Source organism: Drosophila obscura, unplaced genomic scaffold (assembly GCF_018151105.1).
Source record: "Drosophila obscura isolate BZ-5 IFL unplaced genomic scaffold, ASM1815110v1 contig_87, whole genome shotgun sequence".
NCBI lineage: Eukaryota > Metazoa > Arthropoda > Insecta > Diptera > Drosophilidae > Drosophila > Drosophila obscura.
In genome coordinates this window covers 728,630-736,308 of record NW_024542880.1, presented here as the reverse complement: position 1 = coordinate 736,308, position 7,679 = coordinate 728,630, and the positions used below count along the sequence as shown (strand labels likewise).

At 53.6% G+C, this 7,679-nt stretch overlaps 1 pseudogene; it reads right to left on the bottom strand.

Annotated features, from left to right (window-relative positions):
* Nucleotides 1-2,690: 2,690 nt before the first annotated feature.
* Nucleotides 2,691-7,404, bottom strand: LOC121405239 (annotated as a pseudogene).
* Between the last annotated feature and the right edge of the window lie 275 nt (nucleotides 7,405-7,679).

The following is a 7,679-nucleotide window of genomic DNA, read 5'->3' as shown; positions in this document are numbered from 1 at the left end:
GAAGACGGCTTCAGGAACCATCAGGAGGGCCGTTACTCGGCTGTGTTTGCTGCCCCTTGAGAAGTCAGTTGAAAGGCGAGCTTTCAACGGGGAGAGTATGTTCGGGCGCTCTGCACCTGCAGCTTCGGCTCTTGCTTTGATCGGCCGTCGTGGCCTAAGTTAGTTCTATGCTAATCTCTCGCCGCATAGGTTGAATACCGAACCCCCTCTTGCGCAAATTTATCTGGCCGGGCAAAAGAGCGACAAATTAGCTTCAGCTAGCCGCCGGTATAAATAAATATTATAAGATATAGGTGCCAAAAAAGCTTGGCATCTCAAACACATACTATTGACATTATTGGAAGCTGCCGAGCTTTTTCGGGATCTCTGACTCCACATTTACAAATAATTTAATTCGATGGTGTGGGTTTCTTGAAGTTGGTCGAGAGTTGCTCGGTCTGTCGAGTTTTACCAACGTATAGAGCTAGACGCAGAATTTTACCAAGTCGGGAAGTGCATAAGTCATACATATATATATAAATATCGCGGTAGATAAAAAAAGGAAAAAAAAGAACCGTGTGTTTGTGCCAAACCTCTAGGACCACAGCTATAGGCCGAAACGGGCCAGTTCCCGATCATCCGCTGATTAGCGTTAAGCACAGGGGTGAGTAAAGGGCTGTCAAGCAGGCTGTGTATGTGCGTATGGGACTATAGGTATATGTTTGTTTTGTAGGAGGGTGGATGTTGGTCGTTCCCACAGTTCGGATTCCCAATAAATAAAAAGGCGGGGGAGTCAACTATAATTGGCGTGTATTTGGCGTGCACAAAGCTGAGGGCTGAAGACGGTTGTAGATAGGCGCGTAGGTGTCGAGAGACTGTTCTCTCCCGCTCGGCCTACGGCTAGCGCCCGTGATGGAGCGCCGAGTGGATCGCGTCCACGCCGCGCGAGAGCGAAGGGCATGGGAGAGCGCGCGAGCTAACAGAGCGCTGTTAACCGCGCTGCTGCCCTAAACATCCTCCCCCCTTGCAGGACTGCAACATCACCTCCTATGGCTGCGTACAGGCCCCGGACACAATCCATCCGAAAACAGTGCTTTGGGCCACTGGAAGGCCGTCTCTTCGAGCAAGGAACCCGGGTTGGATCACCTTCTGGTAGACATCCGCTCCCAATACTAGAGAGACGGTGGCCGGGCGATGGAATTGCTCATTGGCAAGGCTGATGTCGTTGAACCTGACCCGAGTCGCCTCGCTCAAGGGTCGCAGCGGCGTGCGGACGCGTAAGCGGGGCGCCAGTTTGAGGACCACGTCCAATTGGACATCGCCGGTCCTGGCGTGGATAATAGCGGTGGCAACCTTCCCGCTCCGATGCGCGTGCTGGGCAACTTTAAGTCGGCGGCCAAGGAAGCGTCAATGCAGCTCACAGGCGTGCATGGGTCGATGAGCGCCGTTGTCTCGTGGGTTTTTGTTCCCGTGTCCAAGACCACCCGGGCTGTCGGGAGGCAGTTGGTGCTTCGGTGCTGCAACAGCGTATCGACCGATGGAGCCGGATGACCCACGATGGGTCGGCGATCGGCTCGGGACACCGGAGCTGGAGACGGACCTGGAGTCGCGGCTGACGACTCCGAGCGGGCTGGACGCTGAGAGGACCACGTCTTTGGGCGTCTTGCGGGAACCCGTTGGCGGCGATCGGCTCGGGACACCGGAGCTGGAGACGGAGCTGGCGATTCCGAGCGGGCTGGGCGCTGCGACGGTCGCATGTGGAGCAGCGTGTGATGGTCCTTGTGGCACACCTTGCACCGGCCACCACTTCGGCAATCCTTGCCAGAGTGCTGATGAGCCAGGCAGTTCCGGCAGTATTTGTTTACCAACACAGCTCGGAGCCTCTTCGCCACGCTCAGCTTGAGAAAGCTACGGCAGTCCCGTAGTGGATGGCTTCCGGAGCAGACTCGGCAGCGGTAGGAAGCTTGTACTCGGGAGCGTTTGCTCCCTGAGGTGTGGTTGACACGGGGTTGTGGAGCCATCAGGATCTGGATGCAAAATGAACTGGTTTGGAAAAGAAGAATCGGAGAAGCATTAGTAACGTGCTAGGAACAGGTGACAGGCACTTCTCTAAGTACTGTTGGAAGAACAAACGAGGGCTTTTTGGAGGCGAAAAGAAACTTGGATGGAATAGTAGACACGGAGAGGCATTATTAAACGGGCTAGGCACAGGACGCCTTCCGTTATTGTTGTACGGGACGAGGGAGTTCCCCCGGAAGGAGAACGACTTTTGCGACCGGGCGTTTGAGCACACCGCGGGCAGTAAGAATGTCTACCACCCGAACCCTGTTATCGGCGCCGGATACACGGACTGTACTCTTCCGAGTCGCCAGTCGTTAGAAGGCAGGTTATCTTCTTTCACGATAACCATATCGCCGATCTGAAGATTTGGCATATCCGTCTGCCACTTGTTGCGCTTGTGGAGTTCCTTGAGGTACTCATCCTTCCACCTCTGGCAGAACTCCTGGTTAAGGGCCTTCAAATGCTGCCACCGATTAATGATCGACTGGAGGTTCTCCTTTGTTTCGGGCTCTGCGGTCGCCATTAACGGTCCTCCGAAAAGGAAGTGGCCTGGAGTGAGGGCCAGCAACTCCGTCGGACTTTCGGACATAGGTGAGAGTGGCCTGGAATTTAGGCATGCTTCAATCTTAGCGAGCAGCGTCGAGAGCTCCTCAAAGGTATATTTCCGAGTGGTCGTGGCTTTGTAGAAGAGCGTTTTAAAACTCTTTACGCCGGCTTCCCACAGGCCCCCCATATGTGGAGCTCCTGGCGGGATGAAACGCCATGCAATCCGTTGATGGCTGTATGCCTCAGGCACCGAATCCTGGAACGCCTCTAGAAAGTCCCGAGAAAGTACAGTTGCTGCTCCCACGAAAGTTTTTCCATTGTCGGAATGGATACGCTGCGGACAACCTCGTCTAGCGACGAAGCGAGCGAAAGCTGCTAGAAACTTCTCGGTGGTCAGGTCGGAAGTTGCCTTCAAGTGAATGGCCTTCGTGGAAAAACATACAAATACGCACACATAACACTTGGTGATCAGGCACGCTCACCCGGTATAGTTCCTTATGTCGAAAGGACCTGCATAGTCAATACCGGTATGGGTAAACGGTCTGGAGAAAGAAGTTCGGTCTGTCGGGAGATCACCCATCAGTTGGGTCTGTAGCTTCTTCTTGTGGATGATGCAGACCCTGCAGGAGCTCACCACGCCCTTCATCAGGTTCCGGATTCTCGGGATCCAATATTTGCAGCGAATGAGGCGCGTCATCAGTTGACTGCCGCCATGGAGAGTGATCCTGTGCGTGAAGTGAGCGTGCAGGCGAGACAGGCGGCAACTATAGGACAGGATGATTGGATGGCGCTCATCATACTTCAGATCTTGTGAAGCTGTGATCCGGCCACAGGCTCTCATGATCCCCTGTCGGTCTAGAAAGGGGTTCAGATTCAAAATAGAGCTTGAACTTGGCACGGGACGTTTACCACTCGGCAGTGAGATTCTTGGGGGAAGTCCCGGCGCTGAGCCTCTAGGATAAGCGTTCGCTCCGCTTCGTTAATTTCCCCACTAGTGAGGTGGTCCCTACATGCGAGTGTTACTTTCCGGCAACACTGAATAAAACGTAGAACATATTCCCGCACTCGAAGAGCCTTCTCAAGCTGGGAGAATCGCTCCAGGAAATCTTCGGGTGGGCTGGAAACGAGATGGACCTTCACGGCCCGCTGCTCTAGGGTTTGAACTGGAGTTTCGGCGGCTTGGGCTGGCCATTGATCACGTGGAGATTGCAACCACGCTGGTCCATGCCACCAGAGTTGGCTACCCACCAGTTCTGGTAAAGCTACGCCTCGACTGGCTAAGTCAGCGGGGTTATGTTCGGAACGAACATGAGCCCAATGACTGGTTTCGGTAGTCTGAGCTATTTTCGTCACTCGATTGGCCACAAAGGTAGTCCAGTGGCAAGCGGGCTTGCTCAACCAGGCCAGTACAATAGTACAATCGGTCCAGTAGTAGCATTGATGACTTTCCGTCGGCATGCTTGGCAGGATAGCCGTCGCCATTTCGGAAAGGAGCACTGCACCGCACAGCTCTAGTCGAGGAAGCGAAACGGTTTTCACGGGAGCGACTCGTGTTTTCGCCGACAGTAGATGCACCGTGATATGCTGGTCACACTCGACGCGCACGTAGATCGCTGCACCGTACGCCTTTTCGGAGGCATCGCAGAAACCGTGATGTTCGATCTTTACCGATGGCTGGTAACATACCCATCTTGGAATCTTGATCTCGGGTAGTGATGCGTAACTTTGCAGAAAGTCCAGCCAGCGTTGGTACAACGAACTTGGAAGAGGTTCGTCCCATCCCAAATCTTTCAACCAGATCTCCTGCATAAAAATCTTGGACCGGACGATGAATGGGGCTAGCCACCCCGCGGGGTCAAACAGCTTCGCAATTTGGGAATGAACTTCTCGCTTGGTGTAGGATAACTCAAGCGTGAACACGGGAGAAACAAAGAAGAACTCGTCTGACGCCGCCTTCCAGCGAACTCCGAGGGTCTTTGCCGTGCTCTCGGCATCGATTTCCAGAAAATCGGTGTGCAGGAGGTGGTCACTCGGAAGCTCGTCCAAAATCTCCTTTTGGTTGGACGTCCATTTGCGCAGTGGAAAACCTGCAGAGCTGAGGGCGGCCTGCAATTCGCGGATAGCCAGCTGAGCCTCCTTGATGGAGTCTGCCATGGCTACGACGTCGTCGACGTACATGAAATGCCGTACAATGTGACTTGCCTTTGGAAATCGCGACTGGATGTCGTCGGCAAGCTGTTGCAGTACCCGGATGGCTAGAAACGGAGCGCAATTGACACCAAGGGTCACGGTTTTCAGCTCATAATCCCGAATCTCACCCTCCTGGTTTCGAAATAATATTCGCTGGAAGGGCGTGCACGTTGGATGTACCCAAATTTGGCGATACATTTTTGTAATGTCGGCGTTGAAGACGTATCGGAAATAGCGCCACTTCAGGATTTGGAGGGTTAAATCGGATTAGAGGACCGGACCAGTATGAAGAAGATCATTCAAGCTCGTGCCGTTCGCAGAAGGGCTGGACGCGTTGAATACCACTCGGACTTTCGTGGTAGTGATCTCCGGCTTGATAACCGCATGGTGCGGAAGATAATAATTGGCGGACTCGTTAGTGGACGGAACCTCTGTCATATGATCGAGATCTAAGTATTCCTGGATCACAGAGTTATACTGTTCTTGAAATGGAACATTTCTCTTTAGCCGATTCTCATTTCGGAGAAACTGAGCTAGGGCAATGGACCTTGAATGCCCCAGGCCTGATCCACAATGATCGGGGTCACGAAACGGCAGTGTTACCACGTACTTTCCACTTGACGTTCTTGACGTGGTTCGCAGAAAATTTCTTTCGCAATAGGAGTCCGACTCTCCTGCTACCTTGATAGGTAGATCCTCCACCTCCCAAAACTTTGTGAGAAGTTTGTCCAATGGAGCATCGCGGACGTGGGAAATTTGGGTGGAGAAAGATGCAATCTGGTCTGGAACAGTACTTGGCACTGGACCGGTAAGCACCCATCCAAAGATGGTTTGCTGTCCGAGGAGGGAACCACAGATGTCGGTCTGTGAGCCGCTTAACAGTATGGACGGAAGGATGTCGGCTCCGATCAGAACGTCTATGTGTGAGCTCTCATAAAATTTAGGGTCTGCTAAAGGCAGGTTCGGCAAGTCTCGCAACGCGCTCTGCGGGATCGGATATGAAGGGAGATTGCCGGCTATGTCGGGCAGGACGTAGGCCGTGGCGTTTAACTGTACGCTCGGCGTCATCAGGGAGCGAATGGACAAATCACAGAGCTTCTTGGATTGAGCTGCTACAGTCTGATTTAGGCCTGAAACCTGGGCCTGAATAAGGCGGAATGGCAACTGGATGATATTAAAGAGACGTTCCGTAATGAACGTCGCTTCGGAGCCCGAGTCGATCAGATCGCGGGCACGGAAATTTGTCCCCCGGTGGCAGATGTTGATTATTGCCGTACCGAGAAGCACTGCTCTTGTTCCCGAAGCAAAATAGTTCTGAACGTTGGGCGGAGCGACGGAAGAAGCGGGATCCTCCGCTGTTGTGGAAGTCACCTCGCTGGGAGCTGGAGTCCCCCGATGCAGGAGCGTGTGGTGGCGGGCTCCACAAGTGAAGCAACTGTGGGCGCTTTGGCATTCACGGAGCTGATGACCTCTAGCGAAACAGTTCAAGCACAGCTGCCTTTTTTTAATGCAGCTGGCTCGTGAATCCACAGTCATTTGTAGGAAGTGCGGACACAATCGGATCGGATGGTTCTCTTTGGAACAGAGATCACACGTTCTTCTCTTCGGACTCACTTGTGTCTGGAAGGAGTGAAACTTCCTTGGCACGGGACTACCATGAGACCGGAACGGATTGGAGTTGCTTCCGGAGGATTGCGGATTCAAGGAACCTTTGGACGATGGTGGGGTCGGATTGCCTTTGGAAGTGGACGGGTCGCTCTCCATGGCCTCTAGCGTCAAATAGCGCTGAGTGAGGAAGGCGTCGATTTCCGTCCATGGAGGCACCTCCTTCTTGTCTGTGACGGACGCTTCCCACAAAGACTGGGTCAACTTCGGCAACTTGGAGGCACAAATAGTAACGAGGAGGCTATCCCAGTTGTCGGTAAAGACCTTGGAGTGAGCAAGAGCGGTGAGGACCCCTTGCATCGTGCTTTGAAGCTCTTTTAAAGCTCGACTGGTCTCGGACTCGACGCGAGGCAAAAAGAGCAAAATATTTTTCTGGTTGGTCACCAGGAGCCGATTATTTTCATAACGGTTTCGGAGGGCCGACCATGCCGACTCGAAACCATCGTTTGTGAGCGGGGACTTCTCGTCTATGGCCTTCGGATCGCCACTTGTCTTCGCGGTGAGATGGTACAACTTCTCTACCGGAGACAGCCTAGAATTATTTATGTAAATTGCAGTAAGTAAATCTCGAAAAGTAGGCTAACGGACGTAATCTCCTGCGAAGACCTCGATGTCGCAGGGAGGCAGTCGGCAGCCGCCCTGGTAGGTTTGCGGTGCAGACGGATGGACTGCTGTTTAGGCCAGCTGAGCTTTGTGGTCGGCGAGGCACTGCTCAAATACCCCATAGCACTCGCCGTACTTCTCTCGGATGTCTTCTTGGACCCTTGGGTCCTCGTCAACCATCACTGCGGAGCAAGCTTTATATTCCGCCTCGACATCCGCCCACATACTCAGAATTTGTCCTCGGCGAACCTCGGAAAGAGATGCGGATGGAGCGGAAGTGATGCGCGCTTCCAAATGAGACAGCCGGCCAATGGCGGCAGCTAATTTTGCTCGTGCAGTAGTGGTGGCGGGTTGAGCCATTGTGATGGAAGGTCTTGAGCTGACGGGACTATTACCGAAGGAGCTGGTTGGATCGCCTTGGATCCGAGCTGGCACCTTGAGAGTGACGGGAGACGGGAAGAGAACCAACTTGGTCCTCGCAGCTGGGCTGCTACTGGGAGCTCTGGGAGTGCCTGGCGACTTGATCTTTTGAGTGGGGGTAGTTCCTGAGGCGGAAGAGGTGCGTAGCCGCGTGGAGAGGTCGCAGCCAAAAGCCCTTTGCTGTCCGTGTCCCCCTTCGCATACTACTCACACAC